We start from the raw sequence: 20,472 nt of genomic DNA on the forward strand, positions 1-20,472 counted from the left end.
GTAAACCAATGCACCCAGAACAGCTGTCCCTCCCGCCCACCCTTTGTCCCATCCATGCATTAAAAATATATAATTGACTATGTCTAGTTTAAGATACACATGAGATGACAGTGGCACAATGTTGCCACTTTTTGTCAGGTAAGATGAAGATTTTATGTCCATAACCCAGCCAGTTGATTACTTTGTGGGATAAACCTGATAATTCAGATCTGACAACCTGTCCGGATTGCTATTGCTCCCCCTGTGACATGCAACCCCAGGAGTATTGACCTGTTCAACTCTAATCTTACTCCCTGTCAATTCTCATTCAAAGGAACATGAACTGTTCAGGAACACAATGTTTATGTTGATTCTTGAGGTTGATTGGGTGGCCTTAGGTTCATCATAGACATTACAATCTGATAACACAATCTTTGAACGATTAACTTTAGATTGACCAAAACTATGTAATAAAAGGACTAACTATACAATCTACCTCCATCCAATCTCAGGATCCAGGACCCAGGGTCAGTGGGGGGCCCCATGAGATGCCCCTGGTACCTTTTTCATAGGCTTTTGAGTTTGGGCAAGGACACAGGGGCCACATGATCCCCTATTGTCTGGGGGCCCCATGTGTTGTCAGTCCGCCCCTGGTCCCAAAGCATGATGCTGCCACCAACATGGTGCACTGTGGGTATGGAGTTCTTTTGGTGATGTACAGTGTTGTTTTTGCACCAAACATATCTTTTGGAATTATGGCCAAAAAGTTCAACCTTGGTTTCATCAGACCATAAGAGAAAATTTATCCGGGCTTGGATGTTTTTTTCATAAGAAAAGGCTTCCATCTTGCCACTCTACCCCATAGCCCAGACATATGAAGAATACGGTAGATCGTTGTCATATGTACCACACAGCCAGTACTTGCCAGATACTGTATTCCTGCAGCTCCTTTAATGTTGCTGTAGGCCTCTTGGCAGCCTCCCAGACCAGGTTTTTTCTCCTCATCTTTTCATCAATTTGAGGGGCATCCATTTCTTGGTAATGTCACTGTTGCGCCATATTTTCTACCCTTGATGATGACTGTGTTCACTGTGTTCCATGGTATATCTAATGCCTTGGAAATTCTTTTGTACCCTTCTGCTGAATGATACCGTTTAACAAGAGATCCCTCTGATACTTTGGAAGCTCTCTGCGGACCATGATTTCTGTTGTAGGATGCAACTAAGAAAATGTCAGGAAAGACCTACTAGAACAGCTGGACTTTATTTAGGGTTAATCAGAGATACTTTAAATAATGACAGGTATGTATTGACTCCTATTTAACATGATTTTGAATGTGATTGCTTAATTCTGAACACAGCTACATCCCCTGTTATAAGAGGGTGTGCACACTTATGCAACCACATTATTTTAGTTTTGTATGGTTACTTTCCCCCTAGAAGATTTCAGTTTGTTTTTCAATTGAGTTGTACAGTTTATAGGTCACATTAAAGGTGGAAAATGTTCTGAAATGATTTATCGTTGTCTAATTTTTTTACATCACAGCAACCTGACATTTTAACAGAGGTGTGTAGACTTTTTATATCCACTGTATCTATTTATTTATTTATTTATTCTTTGCAATGTTACTGAATACTGAAAATTGACTTTTGTGCTCCATATGCTGTTTTTTGGAAAAATTGGATGCAAAAAGGTATCGCAATGTTGAAGTAGAAATGAGTCCCTCGAGCTAGACGAACTGTGAGCAGGATTTAGAAGCGGCGCTAAGCCAAAAAAATTGAAACACTAATTTAAAATTGGAAACATCATTTACTGCAGCAGAAGCAACATATGTTGTACTGCATAGGAATAAATCAAACCCAATCCACTGCTAACAAAGGCATATCAATATGCTTAGCAGTAGACTACTGTTGATTAAAAAGCTCACTAGGGGAGACACAAGCACATATCCGCTGGGTGTACAGGCTTCACACATTATACACTCAACTGAATTTTGGAGGGGGGGATGATAACCAAGCTCATCTCATTCTCTGTGTCTGCAGCCATTCACCGCCTTTCAATATTGTTGTTATGAGGGAGCCTGTCAGTGAGTACTGCAGTCACAGAGCTTTTATATATGATAATGAGTCAGGAAAGAATAGAAAAAAATACATGATCCACTTAGCACAGTAGTGAGGTTTTTCCAGTTGCTGTGAAATGAGCTGTTATATAATTTGTACCAGTTTATTGGTCCCTTAACTCATTCAGAGCAGGGGCTTCTTAAAGATTAACAGTTAACAGTACCTGCTGCTAAGGCTATCAGTGCAGATTTACTGTGGGTGAAGAACACTACAATGTCAAAGCTATCAGACCTTTAGGTTTATTCAAGGGACAAAAAACATACATTGTGTAAATGCAGTTATTGTTAGCAATAAACCAATTTTTTTCTTTCACAGATCTAAGATTAATAAACTGTTCTCATTGGTTGATATGGTTTGCTGTATGTCATTGTCGCTTCCACTAGGCTACATAATAAGCAGTATGTGAAAATTTAGGACTGTAGAGGACTTTGGAGAGCTCCTTATGCAGTACCGAAGTTGTTCCCTTTAGGTTTGCAGTTAAAAAGGTGCACCTTTGGCTACACTATCAACATTTACATATTCTTAAAGCAGATCTTCTCCCTAAGAATCAATCTGCCCTCCTCCTTCCCTCCCTTTTATGAATGAAAAGGCTTCGATCCCACCCCCTCCCCCCCATGAACATCAATCGCCTAGACCAGGGGTCACTAAACTTTGTAAACAAAAGGCCAGTAGCCAGTATACTGTCCTTCAGACTGCGAAGGGGGGGGGGGGGGTTGTCGGACTGAGGACAGGGGGAGTAGAACATGTCCTTGTGTCATTGGTAGGAATAGTGCCCCATCATTTGTGTCATTAGGAGGAATTTTGCCCCGTCATTGGTGTCAATGGGAGGACATATAGCCAATTGTTTATGTCATTGTGAGGGATTGTGCCCCATTGTTGGTGTTAGTGAGAATTGTGCCCCATTGTTGGTGTCATTGGAAAGAATTGTGCCCCATTTTTGGTGTCAGTGAGAAGAATTGTGTCCCTTCATTGGTGCCAGTGGGAACACATATGCTCAATTCTTGGTGTCAATGGGAGGGCACATGCCAAATTATTGGTGGCAGTGGATGGAATAGGACTCGAAGGGCCAGACAAAAGCAAGCAAAGGGCCGCAGTTTGGAGACCACTGGCCTAGAGGAATGAAGTGCACTGACTTCCCTGTGTCTTCTGGGATATGCACATCAGCTATCACAGAAGGCATAGTCTTTAATTCAGAAATGGATGAGGAGGCATGCCTAGTACCTGCAGCCTCCTGATGAGGTTACACAAAAACATGGACTGAACTTGATCAGTGGCAGAAGAGACGAAGATCTTGCAGGACAAAGCTGGATCCACTGGGTGGGTGAGTATCCGAACTTTGAAGAACAAACAACCTGGTAAGCAGGGGTTTAAAAAAAATGAGTGGGGGAGGGTGAAGATACGCTTTAACAAGCATAAAAGAGCTTTAAAACAAGCCTTCACTGACCACTTTAGCCTCATGTACTGTGAAGTAATTAATTCTCAAATATCCTCACAGATCACAACTCTAAAGCTAGGTTCACATCTATGTGGGTGTGGGGCTGTGTGTAAGTCACGTGCATTCCTCTGGCAAAAACACAGCAGACGCACCCGCATGCATTAGAAACCTTAGCATGTTTTCCCATGCATGAAAACGAATAGCACTATGCAGTTTTAGTGCAGCTGTGCTTATTCACAAAAGGTTCAAGGACTCTGAAGTCCACTTTCACTTGTTTTCTATCAGCTTAGAAACACTTACTGTTTGTTATCATTGGAAGGCTGGCAGGTTTCTTTTTTTTTAAAGAAATATTTATTGGGTTTTGTCTATACATTAACAAAGATCAAAAGCGTGAAGATGCAATACATGTTATTGGTGCAGAGAATAATAGTACACAGTATAAAATGATTTACATCATTGTGAGCTTAGCTCGCTGTAGGGGGACATATGGGGTGTTTGCTTTAATAATCATGAGTATAGTACGGGCTGTATCAGGCTTGGAAGGTGTGTTTTGAGACCTGGATAGAGGTTGCTCGTTACTGGAAAAGTGTGTGTACCATATCCGCTCTTCAGGGGTATGTTGGCTTGCATGCTTTGAACTAAGAAAATAAAAGGACAACGAAAATGGTGGAAGATAAACCGGGGGGGGGGGGGAGAAAGGAAATGGAGGGTGAGATTGGAAATAAAAGCAGGAATGTATGGGAGCTGACGGCATATGAAAGAACCAATGTGCTTTCTTGTGGTGACTTGGAGATATGGAGGCAAGCTGCCTCGGAGGTGGTTGTCTCGTATTATGTGTATATAACTTGGGTACCTGTGCATGTTGTAGCTGGAGTAAAACCAATTTTGAATATTGCATACATCTGAGCAGGGGGTAGTCAGGAAGCAATAAGTTACAATCACAATAGTACAGAAGTTATGCCATACATATGGGAACAGTAGGCTATGTGGTCATTTGTAGGACTTGTAGTATGTGTTCAGTACTTAGGTGCCTGTTAGAAGTTCTCGTTGTTTCGATGTAGGGAGAGTTCTGGCGATGTATAGGTGCCATTTTCTAGCAAAAGAGTCAGCTTTGCGAGGGCAGGATGAAAGTAGATCAAGTTTGTCCTTGTGGAGAAGATATTTAGGATCTGGTTTAATATCTGATACGGTTGGAGGTGTATTAGAGACCCATTTTTTAAGATAGATCTTCTTGCCACTAGAAAGCAGGTTGTTAACCATGGCTTATTTTTTCTGATGAGTGTAAGTTGCGAGTTGAGGGGGTTAGAGGATGTATGTTCCAAGTTGCCGAAGAGAAGGTGCAGCGGGTCTTTTGACAGTTGTATACCAGTGTCAAATTCTGCAAAACTGTTTACTTGGTCCCAGAATCTGGATATGTGAAACAAAGCCAAAGCCTATGTTTAAGAGAAGGCAAATAACAGTTGCAAAGTGGACAGTGTGATGTGGTTGGAGTAGATTTTGAAAAGGCACATGGCATATAGGCACGATGCATGATCTTAAGTTGTTCACACCAAAATTTGTTTGTTATGAAGGTGCAGGTAGAATTGAATCCCGTTAGTATTTGGTCTACTGTGATTGAGTTATGGAACTCTTTGACCCAAAATGCTGTTGACGAAAGTTCTAAGGGTTTAGAAAAGTGTAGATTTAGTGGGGTGTAGATGTCCGATATCTTGAACTTTCGTCTTTGCATGAGGATATCTATTAATGAGTTGCGAAACCTGACAGATTTATCAGGAATAAGATTTTTTACATAGTTCAGTACTTGTAGAACATATATAAAATGGTGGGAAGGCAGGTTTAGACTTGTCAAGGTATGTTGGAGTGGTTTAGGTGATCCAGAAGAAGCAACATACAGTTGCAATACATTTACAAGTTCATGGGTATTCCAGATTACATATGCTGCATACTGTTGTGAAAGAGGAAATGAAGGATTGTTTTGAATTGGGAGATACCAGGATACCCATGTGGATACCCCTAACTTGCGTCTGACCTCTCTCCATGCTATGAGGCTGTCTCGAATAAGTGAATTGTGTTAGGTGAGGTGGAAGTGAGTTGACATTACAGTGTAATATTGCAGCCAGACTATATGGGTGAACCATATCTTTTTCGATCTGGTAGTTAGAATATTTGGACGACCGGGACAGCCAGTCTAAGCAGACTCTTAATAAACAAGAGATTGTATACTCTGACATTTGGCAAACCAGATCTCCCCTCGCACCTTGGGAGATAGAGTTTATGTAATGCTATGCGAGGGTGGTGCCCCTTCCAGAGAAATTTAGATATAGCTTTGTTAATTTTGTTATGTCTCCATGCCGGAGTAAGAGTGGGATGGTCTGGAGAGGATATAAAAGTTTTGGAAAGCTAACCATTTTAAATAGGTCCCAAGAAGTGATAGTGGCAGATCTTTCCACATCTCCATTTCTCCTATGATTCTGTCTATTGCTGGTGTATAGTTGAGTGTATATAGTGATGAGGGAGCTTCCCTATCTTTATACCCAAGTACGTAATATGGTTTTTGGCTAGAGTAAATACTGTTAGCGTCCAAGGGGGAGGCCTAGCGTGATATAGTGGAAGTATTTAGCTTTTGAAGAAATTTATATGAAGGCCTGAGCAGTGTCTGAAGTCCGAGAATATATCGCGAATTTGGGTTATGTCCAGAGTTGGATTAGAGGTAAAGACCAGTATATCATCCGCAAATAGCACAATATCCTGTTGGCCTATCTTAATTCCGTGGAGGTGAGATTTGAATAGTAGAAAACATGCAAGTGGTTCTAGGGCTAGATTAAATAAGAGGGGGGAGAGAGGACAGCCCTGTCTCGTCCCCTTCTGTAGGCAAATAGGATTAGATATGTGTCCTGCTGCTATGACTTGTGCCATGGGTGTGGAATTCATAGATTGGATCAAGTGAGAAAAGGGGCCAGAAAAGCCAAATTTCTGAAGAACTAATTGTAGCCAGGTAAAGTTTACATTATCAAAAGCTTTCTTGGCATCAAGGGATATAATCGCTTAGTCTTGAAGTGGGTTGTGTTTAGCATAGTTTAGGACGGCTAGGACTTTACGAATGTTGGAAGCCGCTGACCTCCCCTGGATAAATCCTGCTTGGGATGGGTGGATAAGAGAGGGTAGGATGGCAGCTAATCTATTTGCAATTCTTCGATAATATTTTGGCATCTAGATTTAATAGGGAGATTGTACGATAAGAGCCCGGTTCTGAGGGGTCTTTGCCTTTCTTTGCTTTCAGTTTTATGTGTGCTTGAAAGCCCGACAGGATGTAGTTGCTTCCTTCTTGTATTTTCTGGAAAACTGATTGTAGATCGTACAATCTAGATTTAATAGGGAGATTGTACGATAAGAGCCCGGTTCTGAGGGGTCTTTGCCTTTTTTTGCTTTCAGTTTTATGTGCGCTTGAAAGCCCGACAGGATGTAGTTGCTTGTATTTTCTGGAAAACTGATTGTAGATCGTACAATCTGATTGTAGATCGTACAATCTAGATTTAATAGGGAGATTGTACGATAAGAGCGGGGTTCTGAGGGGTCTTTGCCTTTTTTTGCTTTCAGTTTTATGTGCGCTTGAAAGCCCGACAGGATGTAGTTGCTTCCTTCTTGTATTTTCTGGAAAACTGATTGTAGAGTCGGGGTGAGTATTTTGGCTGTTAGTTTACAGAATTCAGTGGTGTATCCATCGGGGCCCGGAACTTTACCATTGGCTAGTGAGTTTATTGCCGAGTTGATGTCCGACGTTGATAACGGGCGTTGAGAGTTTTTAATGCAGATGGGTCAACTTGTGGGAAGGTGAGTTGTTCCAAAAATGTCTTGACACATGTAATGTCTATTGGACCTGGACCGTATAATTGAGCGTAGAATTGTTCTACGATGGATATAATTTCTTCTGGTGTGTCTTTAAGGGAGCCTTGGGAGTCTTTCAAAGCTGTGAAATGGCTTGGGGTAAAAGGTTTTTTACATAATCGGGCAAGTAGTTTACCCGGAGTGTTGTCAAATTTGTGATACTGAAGGTCCAAATAAGATTGGTGCATGGTTTCGTGTGCTGTCGTCCAAGTGTCAAATAGTTTTTTTTGCTTCTAGCCAGATTTTCCTGTTTTCATGTAAATTTGATTCTGTCAAATATCTCTGACCCTGTCTCGCTTGCCTTTTTGAATTTGTGTAGGAGTTTTTTTTTGTATGTCGTTGAGAAAGCTAATATTCTACCCCTGAGCACAGCTTTGCCTGTTGCCCACAACAAAAATTTGGGGTAGTTTGGTGGGCCCCGTTAGTGGTCATGAATTCTGCCCAGGTTGCAGAGATCACCTGGAATAGATCTTGGTCGTCGGCCAAATAAGATGGGAAGATGGGAAGTGCCAGATTCTAGGAGGACAGATTATGTTAAGATGATCCAGGGAGATGGAGATCGGCGTGTGAGCAGAGATAGCCATGTCATGGATGGTGGATCTGGTAATGTAGTTTAGCAATGTGGAATTGCAGAAAAAGTAGTCAATTCTGGATAAAGTATGGTGGACATGGGATTATAATGTATATTCTTTACTGTCTGGGTGGGATAGATGCCAGATGTCTGTTAGCTGTAATGCCTCTACAAAATTGGCTAATAGGAGCAGAGGGCAAGCGTGAGAGAGACATCGGATGATGCTTGTTGCTCTTCGATTTGTCTTTCTGCCAGTTCATAAAGGAGGTTAAAGTCTCCTCTTATAATGAGAGGAAGGTAGACAAAGTTTGATATCCGTGAGGACAACATTTGAAAAAATTGTTTACTGGGCGAATTGGGAGCGTTGTTAGAGAGGACTAGGTCACTGGAACCCATTTTGATATGAGTGGTAACGAGTAATGAGCGGGAGTTTTGGAATGAATTGAGGATAGGCACTCTATCTGCGTAATTGAGGTATTTGGTAATTACAGACAGCGGCATGCGTCTGTCATTTGATGGTGAGCCTAAGCAGTGTGCTCTTTCCACTGTGCATGGCGAGACAAGGCCCAGGGCTGCGGGGACGCATGTAGAGCAAAGATCCATTAGAGCTCCTAAGCTAAACGATTCAGGGAGGCCTATATTGCGCAAATTGTTTCTACGCGAGCGGTTTTCTAACCCGTCTAACTTTTCTAAAATTGATTGCGTGCGTGCGACTTGGTTTGTCCCCGCTTGTACAGAATGAACTTCATCCACAGCCACAGCCTGTGCTATCATATCTGCTGGGATTTGTGCTGAGACTGTTTGTGTCTGTGTCTCTGGCATACCTGTCTCCATTCCATCGGCCATTTTGGCTGCAGAAGAGGGAGAGCTGCACACGTTGGGCCGTGGAGCGGGGATGGAGCCGGGAGGAACTGGCAGAAGGTACCGCTCCATGCAGTGAGCTGCCGGGGTGCAGGGAAGGTGATCTTGGGGCTCGTGGCAGGTGTTCCAGGAGCGGGGAGACGATTTTATATGCCGGAGGGACCGGAGCCACCAGTCCTGTGTCCCTCATATGCGGTGCCGGAACCGGAAGTGACTGGCAGGTTTCAGTGTGTTGGCATATTTCAGTGCCTTTGTTGTGACAATGCCTGCAGCTACAAAGGTCTGTGAGGGCTTGTTTAAAAGCTGATTTACTTTTCTTTAGATTATGTACATATTTAATTGCCTATAACCTGGGCACATGTTCATTTTAGGAAAACAACCACTGGTACTAGGTTAGCTACAACTTTGTATGTTCCAAACAACAGTTCTTCTATGCCACATTTCAATAGGATTCTTTTATAGTTATGAATCTTATGAACACCTTGTTTTTTTAAATCATCTTTGTCTGGGATGGATTTCATTTGTCACATTTACAATGAAGCTATCCTTTGAGATGACAAAATGGAACAGCCACTCATAGGTATTATTCTATGATTCTAGATTTGCTTTTATGTTTTTGTGCAGTTAAAGTAAATGTGAACACTGCTGACCTTATTTTGGTGGTACGGTTATAAAGAGATAATGGATGTTCAGAGGGAAAAGGCTTAATGTGTGAACTGGCCACACTATGAATAAAATATTGGCAGGATGGGAATGAATTTAAATGTCTTAATTTTCCTTTTATAGATTTTGGGATGCAAGACTTGTGCCAAATGACATTTTACAGTAGTTATTGTAAATTATTACAAAAATTTTATGTTCTGTGGGCTTGATTTTCTAAAGGGGGAGACTGTACACTTTGAACTGTAGTTTACTTATTAGTTAAGGTGAAGTTGTGTTTACCTCTATCATCAAATCATGTGTAAGCAAAAATGCTATTTTTCCCCAGCACTTGATTTTGTATTCAGAGTGAATTTAGCTTCCCTTAACCACTTGCCTACAGGGCACTTCTACCCCCTTTCTGCCCAGGCCAATTTTCACCTTTTAGTACTGTCACACTTGGAATGACAATTGCGCGGTCATGCAACACTGTAGCATGCTTTCTTTCGGTGGTATTTAATCACCTCTGGGTTTTTTATTTTTTGCTAAACAAACCAAAAACAACTGAAAATTTTGAAAAAAAATTTTTTTTTCTTAGTTTCTGTTATAAAATTTAGTAAATAAGTGATTTTTCTCCTTCACTGATGTGCGCTAATGAGGCTGCAGTGACGGGCACTGATAGGCTGCACTGATAGGTACTGATAGGCAGCACTGGTGGGCACTTATGAGGAGGCACTGGTAGGTGGCACTGATGGGCATTGACAGGCATCACTGATGGGCACTGAAATGCAGCACTCATATATGGCACTGATAGGCTGCACTGACTGGCACTGATAGGCAGCACTGAGTCGCACTGATAGGCAGCACTGACTGACATTGATAGGCGGCACTGACTGGCAGTGATAGGTGGCACTGATTGGCAGCACTGATACGTGGCACTGACTGGCATTGATAGGTGGCACTGACTTGCACTGATAGGTGGCACTGAAAGGCAGCTCAGATGATGATATGTGGCATTGATGTGCACTGGCAGGCACTGATATGTGGCATTGATGTGGCACTGATGGGCACTGGCAGGTGGCACTGATGAGCACTGACAGCTGGCATTGATGGACACTGACAGGTGGCACTGACATGGCTACACTGATCATCAGGGCACACTGATCATCAGTGCCCTGATGATCAGTGTACATGTCTCCTCTGAGGAATGCCGATTACCGGTTCTCCTCTCCTTATGAGCTGTCAGCGTGACAGCTCGTGAGGAGAGAAATGTCGATAACCGGCATTTCCTTATTTACATGCAATCAGCTGTGATTGGACAGAGCTGATCACATGACAGAGCCGACGTCTTCAGCTCTTTCCATTGTTCGGTGATCCGCTGTGTCCGAGGGAGTGGGAAGACATCATATGACATCCTCCCAGAACGAGAGAACCGCCTTGCGCCCGTCATTTTCTTATATGGCAGGCGGGAGGCGGTTAAAGGATAAGTTCACCTTTGGAACATGTTAAATGTTCCATCCATTTTTAGGGCGGAACATGTAACATGTTCCAGCATCTGTACTTTCTCCCTCCGATCCTTCCCCTTGTGATTCTCTCTGCACACCCTGTCAATTTCCTGTGAATGAATAGACTACAAGTACCATTATCCATTGCTGCTGCTCAGCGAACTACGAGGGTGCTGGTGAGTGCTCTCATAGTTCATTGATCTTCCTGCTCTCAAGTAACTGCCAGTCCGTACAAGGCAGAAGCTATCCTGAGAGTCTGCAGGAACCTGACATTGTACACATGATCTACCGATCACGGGTGCAGTGCTCTGCAGGCTCCATAGAAAAAAAAAAATAAAAGCACATTTTTTACCTGTAACAATAAGTGCAATTTCTTTCCCAAAAAGTGAACTTAAGCTTTAATTACTAAGGTAACTGAGAATACACTTTACAAAGTGATTACTTAGTTTTCTAAGTGACCTGCCTTTACTGCTTTATAAACCTCTAATGCGTCACTGGGATGTTTTTCAAGATCAGTGGAAATCAGTAAAGCTTTTGTACTTAGCTGCAAATTTACACTTCTTAAAACATCATTGGTGTCTCAGGACCTGGCAGGATCACATTTCCAAAGTATGTGTCATGGGGACATAAAGCTAGATAGCTAAAATCTCCGAAGTCCAACAATTCCAAGTATATCACTTGGAGCAGACTTTCACCTTATTATAAACAAAATGTTTTCTTTCTGTGTTATTGTGACTTTTTGTAATGCCCTCTGTGAATTCCTGAAGCTCTTCTTCCCCCCTCGCTTCCATTTGTTTGGAACCAGCAGTGCATGCTAGTTAGGGTCATATGCACTGCTCTATGCAAACTACAAATCCCATTTTCTTAAGTCTATCCTGGGATCGAGCAAGAGAGGGTAGCTACATTCTTACATACAGTGGGACCATGGAGAATAAACAGTCACCCTTTAACAGGAAGTCAGACCACAGCAGCAGATAAAAAGGACTTTGAAAATTTTGAGGAGGATGATATCAATAGAAGGTACTTTTTTTTAGTTAAGATTACATACTTGAATATATTTTTTTAAACCAGTGTTTAGTGTCACTTTAAGGTTCTGTTTCCGGTCTTCTTCTTCCTCCCTTTTACACAAAAAGGTTTTTTTAAGTCAATACCTTTTTCTTTAAATTTTAAATTCTTGTCTTTCAATCTTGCCTAGGCAAAGATGAGGTATCTGGACCCCACACATGCATAGACATAATGTAGGTCTCTCCATGAGCCCCCACAGTATTTTTGTAAATGTGCAAGATCCTACAAACTGTGAAATTTCTGCACTATGCATCCCAGGTGGCAGTTTGCAGGATCTTACCTCAAGATGGTGGCACTGGTAAAGAGCAGTGTAGGAAGACTATTGCCTGCAAGCAAGACAATGCTGACATTTTTTATACTAGTAGGTATGTCTTTTTTATTTTCATACAGTTGTAGTGTTCAACCCCGCAGGGTCTGCAGTGTGAATGCCCAGGATTCTTTTTCCAGTAGTTGCACTGCAGTCAAACACACTGTTCCAGTCACTCTTCATGCTCATTAATTAGTCTAGGGATATTATTTTTGATGCTTTAATGAAATCTTGCACTTGGATGAGTACTTCCATAATCCCTAACAACAACAACTTGACGACTCTACTCTTCCATTTAGAAACATCTTTGCTTGCAACAAATGTTGGACTGAGCTTTTCAGGAAACACTAAACTAGCGCAATCCCTTTGGGTAGAACTGAAATAAGTTGACTCTATCGCAAAAAGTATAGCAGCAGCACACAGTCTCGGGGATATTTGAGACAGGCCTGTACTCACTAAAAGTCCTTGGATAATTGGCCACCCCCTTCCACTATCTCCTAGTTCTTTTTCCAGTGATACCAGACTAGATCCTGAAGAAGAAAAATCCTTTTGGTCAGCTTCAGTAATTGTAGAATGGGTTCCCAGCCAGTGGGGCTAGGAACATGATGAGCAGCAGAAAGCAGAAGCACATTCTGGCTGTCCAGGAGGCTGGACTTCCCTTCTCCAGGACAAGACATTTCTGCTTCAGGTCTCAGACTATTTATACCAATTCTACAACAGCAACCTGTGTGGCTGGGACAGTATAAATGTTTATGCTGTGCATTTACATTACTGTACACCTATGTTTCAGAACTAACCAGAGAGTTCTGAAAGGAAAGGGAGGGAGCAATCAAACCAGCAGTCTTTGAGACATAGAACAGATCTAACCAATCACATGCAGCTGCCTAAAGTGAGTTAGAACTGAATTTGCTTAACCCAGGGATTTCAGCCACACTGATTATAGTAAAACAGACTAAATTTATCTAACAACAAAAATAAAGCTCCATTAAACAATGAGCCAGAATTAAATCTACCTAATCCTAGTGTAGCACCCTCCTAGGTAGGTGCTAGGATTATTAGAAAGTTATGCAGGCCATAGACGGGCCGAAAACCGGCCATTTCAAAAAACAAAAAAACAAAACAAAAATCGGTCATTCAATAGGCCGACGTTACCAACAACGCTTAAAAAAAAAAAAAAATCGTCCGATTTTCAGCCCGTCTACGGCCGGCATTTAATTACTTCTGTCTCTGCAGAGAGCTCCGCTATTATATTTGACATGAAAAAGTATCGCAGTTGCAACAATGTATCCATTTGTATCCATTTTCGGATGCGCAGATTTTTTATCGGTAAAAAGATCAACCGATTTGCTCATCATTGCCGGACGATTTTTTTCCAACTTCACCGATAGAAAATATGTGCCAAAACCCCAAACCAATTAACCCATTAACGGTGCGAAAATCGGCTGATTTTTTTCCGACTTAAAAATCAGCCGATTTTCGACCCGTCTATGGCCTGCATTAGTGTATATTGTTTGGTTCCCCTGCCCAATAAGAAAACTGCAATAAGAAAACTGCTAGGGAAAGGTAGTCCATTTCTCTGCTTATCAGAAAGCTGCAATTGTTTAGTGAAAATTGCTCAGTGTGTTTAAGTGCTGGGAATTCTGCTTCTGACTTCTTCTGTATTCAGGCAACCTAGGAAAGTTCTTGGTGAATAACTGGAACTCATGCAGAACACAGTATGAATATTATTATCCCTCTAGCCAATCACAGGGATGAATTCTGGAAGCAGTTTTTTATTGTTTAGGCACTCTGAGCTCTAGGTCTTTCCAGGAGTGGATTGTACCTGGCCACGGGAATGTACGCAGCCTCCCCTGGCACCTGCTGCCATTCGGCTTTAGGTGGGCAACCTGAGGGCCTGAAGAGAGTGACCCTGGTTCTACAGAGAGCTGGCTACAGGGGTGTCTCTCTCTCTCTCTCTCTGATCTGGTATGATATCACAGAGCAGAGGCTGATGGCTGTTCTTTTGGGCCTTGTGAGTACAGACATGCTAAGGATCTCATAGACTGTTGCTGTTAACCCCCCTCTGATGTGCTTTAGTCAGTTTAGGGTCCAGTCAAGGGAACACTGGCTAGTGTTCCAAAGAGCTCTGTCCAACTTGCACAGCTACTAAGGGACTTTGCTTGACTTTACTGCTACTGTCGCTACTAGTTACAAGGAGAGGTCATCTATCTGCTCCCAGCAAGGACTTCACCTAGAGCACAACCAAAGATCAGATAGAATCCTCAGTTGTATATAGTTATATATAGGTGTATCCTACTAAATCCCTGTCTCCCTATCCAGGTTCCCAAATAATAAAACTATAAAACCCCAACCTCTAGACTGATTATTGAAGACAACGAGTGATTTTGTGTGTGCACCTGGCTGTGAAGCTTCTTTGTGCCTGGCTGCTAGACAAACGTGGGGAAGACCTGGGCAAAATCCAAGTGGCTCCTACAGGGGTATGGCTACACTAGCACCAATCTAGGAGGGTTCTACACAAGGACAAGTAATACAGTCATGGCCGAAATTGTTGGCACCCTTGATATTTCTCCAGGAAATCATGTATTTCTCACGAAACGTATTGCATTAACACATGTTTTGCTATACACATGTTTATTCCCTTTGTGTGTATTGGGACAAAACAAAAAAAGGGAGGAAAGAAAGCAAATTCGACATAATGTCACACAAACCTCCAAAAATGGGCTGGACAAAAGTATTGGCACCCTTTCACAACTGCGGATAAATAAGAATGTTACAAGCATGTGATGCTCCTGTAAACTCACCTGGGGCAAGTAACAGGTGTGGGCAATATAGAAATCACACCTGAAAGCAGATAAAAAGGAGAGACGTTCACTTAACCTTTGCATTGTGTGTCTGTCTGTGCCACACTAAGCATGGACAACAGAAAGAGGAGACGAGAACTGTCTGAGGACCTGAGAACCAAAATTGTGGCAAAATATCAACAATCTCAAGGTTACAAGTCCATCTCCAGAGAACTAGATTTGCCTTTGTCCACAGTGCGCAACATTATCAAGAAGTTTGCAACCCATGGCACTGTAGCTAATCTCCCTGGTCGTGGACGGATGAGGAAAATTGATGAAAGATTGCAACGCAGAATAGTCCGGATGGTGGATAAGCAGCCCCAAACATGTTCCAAAGACATTCAAGCTGTCCTGCAGGCTCAGGGAGCATCAGTGTCAGCGCGAACTATCCGTCGACATTTAAATGAAATGAAACGCTATGGCAGGAGACCCAGGAGGACCCCACTGCTGACACAGAGACATAAAAAAGCAAGACTACAGTTTGCCAAAATGTACTTGAGTAAGCCAAAAGCCTTCTGGGAAAACGTCTTGTGGACAGATGAGACCAAGATAGAGCTTTTCGGTAAAGCACATCATTCTACTGTTTACCGAAAACGGAATGAGGCCTACAAAGAACAAAACACAGTACCTACGGTAAAATATGGTGGAGGTTCAATGATGTTTTGGGGTTGTTTTGCTGCCTCTGGCACTGGGTGCCTTGACTGTGTGCAAGGCATCATGAAATCTGAGGATTACCAAAGGATTTTGGGTCGCACTGTAGGGCCCAGTGTCAGAAAGCTGGGTTTGCGTCCAAGATCCTGGGTCTTCCAGCAGGACAATGACCCCAAACATACGTCAAAAAGCACTCAGAAATGGATGGCAAAGAAGCGCTGGAGAGTTCTGAAGTGGCCAGCAATGAGCCCAGATCTAAATCCCATTGAACACCTGTGGAGAGATCTTAAAATTGCTGTTGGGAAAAGGTGTCCTTCCAATAAGAGAGACCTGGAGCTGTTTGCAAAGGAAGAGTGGTCCAAAATTCCGGGTGAGAGGTGTCAGAAGCTTATTGATGGTTATAGGAAGCGACTGATTTCAGTTATGTTTTCCAAAGGGTGTGCAACCAAATATTAAGTTAAGGGTGCCAATACTTTTGTCCAGCCCATTTTTGGGGTTTTGTGTGACATTATGTCATATTTGCTTTTCTGCCTCTGTTTTATATTTGTTCCAATACATACAAAGGGAATAAACATGTGTATAGCAAAACATGTGTTAATGCAATACCTTTTTTGTGTGAAATACTTGATTTTCAGGAAAAATATCAAGGGTGCCAACAATTTCGGCCATGACTGTATGTATGTAACATTTCTGTGGACACCAACGTGGATGCTTTCAGTTATAAAGTAGTCAATGTGACATTCATCAAATATTTATTATGCCCCTTTACCTCAGTTTTTTCTAAAATATAAAAAAAAGAATGTCTATGTAAAATTCACTTAATACATGCATTAATTAAATGATCCAGCTAAAGGATTTTAAAAAAAAACGTTTCTAATATATTACATGTACAAGAATGTATGGAGGTGCAAGAGAGTCTTTAAAATTATTATCTTTTTAAAAGAATGAATGTTCCCAATGTGGTATAGTAAAAGAGGTTATACTTCTTGGTTGAAGGAAAGTTTTTCATAATCAGAAGGAGCTCCTGTTGTGGTTGAGGTGTGGAGGGTATTCAGCAGCGACAACCTTTTGAAGTAGACAGATAGACCAAAAAGAGTGAATTTGGGGTGAGGCTTTCCATTCCAGGCATAGCATGGAGCTTACAACTTTGCTCCCCTAGGAGCTTAAAAGATTCTTGAATGCAAATAAACTGTTAAGCTGCAAAGAATGAAAGCAAATGTTGATAAATCTGACCTGCTAATCAAGATGTTCTTCTGTTCTGCATTTGAGAGGTCTTAAGTTAAGGCCTTGAGCATTCAGATGCCTGAGGCTCTATTATCTCCAGAAGCACTATAAAAAAAACAGTGTAAGGGTCATACAATGAGCAGTGATTGAGAGGGAAGGAAGGTGGGGCATTGGGTGCTGTGTAAACAGCTGCACCAAAAGTGGTAAAGATGCTAAACTGGTTCTAGGCCACTGGAATGAGACAGAGTCTTGGAGCACAGGACTACTTAATGAATATGTTTAATGCCTCCTGAAATTATATATCTGGGCCAGGGATGAAGGCCAGTTTGTGTCTGCATAAAGATGGGGTTACGTTTCAAAAGCATAGAACCCATTATGAGCTGCAGGATGTAGCTTGAGTGTGTGTGGCCTGGAAGCTTCTGATGCTGTAAGAGTGGAAGGAAATACTTTACTAACCATGTCTAATTTATTATTATATTTCTTTTTAAAGTGGAGCCACTCTACTAAAATTGAGTATGTGCAGACCAATCAGACATACTTATAAGTGCCTTCACAATGGCAGAACCAAAGCATTGAATAGCCCTGGCCTTCTTATCTGTGATCACCCCTGTTTGACAGCAGCCTGGTCACTGAGAAACTAAAAATCTACCAGCTGTCTAGAAAGACATTTAAAAATAGTGCTTGAGAATCAAATGTTTGTACATAATTACATTATATCTAAGCTCATGGTATGTAACTACCTTTATATGTCCTACTTTGTTAAGTGTATAGAAAATGACAAATCCAACAGCATTCATAACCTATGAAAGAAAGAAAACTAATATTATAAGCAGTTTCAAATTATTCGCATATCATACATATTATTTGCTACTGGGCTAAATTGCATTTTCAGGATTACCACACTTCAAAAAGACTGCCAGAAGAGCTCTAACAGTGGATAAACATGCTTATGGGGAAGAAAAACAAGTAACAATGAATTTGCTTATAATAAGATGAACTGGAAGCAAACTTATCACTAGAAAAAGAAAAGACATACAGAATCATCCAAGCATAGTAGTGTCTGATATTTGCTGTATCTTAAAGAGGTTGTAAAGGCTTTTTAAAAAAATAACAGGTTTATAATTACTTGTTCTGTGCAGTGGTATTGGCTCCACCTCTTCCGCATAGCAATACACTGGCATGCAGGCGCACATGTGGGCTTGTTCCCGAGCTGGGCTGTGTGCATCCATAGAGATGCATAGCGTGGCTTGACCCCATCCCTCACAGGATTTTATTGATAGCAGCAGGAACAAATGGCTTCTGCCACAGTGTCCTGTGAAGAGAAAGAGAGAGACCTGTGTTGCTACAGACAGGCACAGCACTGGATTGAGAGAGGGCTCAGGTAGGTATAGGGTAGGGTGAGGGGGCGATACACATACTGGAACATTTTTTACTATAATGTGAGGAATGCATTTTAGTGAAAAATGTTCTGCCATTACAACCAATTTACCATATACTGCAGCAGAAGACAATTACATTTTTATTTTAGTAATACACAATTGTGAAATACAGTCTTCCATGGTTATGAAACCATGTTTTTTTTAACAGGTGTTTATTTTTATTTTTAGTTTAAAAGGTACAGAACAGCAACCATCTAACAGTGCGATGGTGTAAGAGTTGGCTGCGCAGAGCCCAGCATCTAAGCAACAAGACATTAAAACTTAAGCCGCCTGTATATCGCTGCAGCCGTCACCAGAGATAACCGAGAACAGTAGAGCCACATATATAAACAGAGTAATGCAGCCAGAAAAGAGAAACAAAAACAAATCAGTCACCAAAATGTATGCACACATACACACCCATACTCTCTCCAGACATAAGGGGGTTTATTTACTAAAGCTGGAGAGTGCAAAATCAGACTCACTTCTGCATAGAAACCAATCAGCTTCCAGGTTTCATTGCCAAAGCTTCATTGAACAAGCTGAGGTTAGAAGCTGATTGGTTTCTATGCAGAAGGGAGTCTGATTTTGGACTCTCCAGCTTTAGTAAATAAACCCCAAAATGTCCTGAACTCGCTCCCCGTACTTCCGGAGTCTATGGGAAGCTATTCAAGCAGATAACCTTCTCTGTGCACACAATACTAGACGGTTTTAACTGATCTGTACTTTATTGGCACGTTGCAGATAAATGGTAAAACTATAACAAGAAAGATAACATACAATCACTATACAATAAACATCACAGATAAAATAACACTCAATATAGCTAATATATAGCTCTTCTGTACAATCCTAGCTACCTACAGAAGGGAAAAATGGACATTAATGTCGTCAGATAGAAGGAGACAGAGTTTGGTGCTTCTCTCATGTAGAGAATCATGGATTCCTAGGAGGTGTTTCGCTTCCTGTATCTCACTTCCTTTATTGTGGGAGGAGCGATGACCTTTACATCACATCCTGGCTTAGCTAAATAACACAGCTCTGAAATCTAACCAGTAGGTGGCACAAGAGAACAGACAACCAATCTGTAAATAAACATGACCACAAACAAATGCAAAACAACATATAATTATCACACAGGTCAATCTTGACCCTAAAGTCCTCAGAAGGGAATGCACTCTGGGAACAGGACATAAGACAAGAAGGTAAAAGTGACCCAATTTTTAAACAGAGGATTGTGAAGGAGCCAGGTCTGCCATTTGAAAGACTGAAGTATCAGTCTTGATTGCAGATATTGCAATACTCTAATAAATTTCTTGGGCAAGCATGGCCCTTGTACAGTGCATCCAGAAAGTATTCACAGCACTTAACTTTTGCCACATTTTGTTATGTTACAGCCTTATTCCAAAATCCAAAATGGATTAAATTACATTTTTTCCTCAACATTCTACAAACAATATCCCATAATGATAGTGTGAAAAAAGTTCCTTTTAAAATCTTTTTTTATTTATTAAAAATAAAAAACGAAAAAAAAAACCACATGTACAGAAGTATTCACAGCCTTTGCCATGACACTCAAAATTGGGCTCTGGTGCATTCTGTTCCCACTGATCATCCTTGAGATGTGTCCACAACTTGATTGGAGTTCACCTGTGGGAAATTCAGTTGATTGGACATGATTAGGAAAGGCATAAACCTATCTATGGAAGGCTCAACAGTTAACAATGCATGTCAGAGCACAAACCAAGCCAAGAAGTCCAAGGAATTGTCCATAGACCTCCGAGACAGGATTGTATCAAGGCACAGATCTGGGGAAGAGTACAGAAAAATTTCTGCAGCATTGAAGAGCACAGTGGCCTCCATCATCCATAAATGGAAGAAGTTTGGAACCACCAGGAATCTTCCTAGAGCAGGTTGCATGGCCAAAATAAGCGATCGAGGGAGAAGGGCCTTAGCCAGGGAGGTAACCAAG

General features: G+C 41.6%; 1 long non-coding RNA gene across 1 annotated transcript in view; it reads right to left on the reverse strand.

The window, feature by feature from the left end:
* The window catches only part of LOC149436035 (uncharacterized), a 70,721-nt gene extending 52,330 nt beyond the window's left edge, over nucleotides 1–18,391 (reverse strand). The window contains exon 1 of the long non-coding RNA XR_016308339.1: nucleotides 18,209–18,391. This is a non-coding gene — a long non-coding RNA (uncharacterized LOC149436035). The remainder of the gene's footprint in view (nucleotides 1–18,208) is intronic.
* Nucleotides 18,392–20,472: the final 2,081 nt, after the last annotated feature.

Source organism: Staurois parvus, unplaced genomic scaffold (genome assembly GCF_062004578.1).
Source record: "Staurois parvus isolate SC_StPar_1 unplaced genomic scaffold, SC_StPar_1.0 ptg001432l, whole genome shotgun sequence".
NCBI classification, from domain to species: Eukaryota; Metazoa; Chordata; class Amphibia; order Anura; family Ranidae; genus Staurois; species Staurois parvus.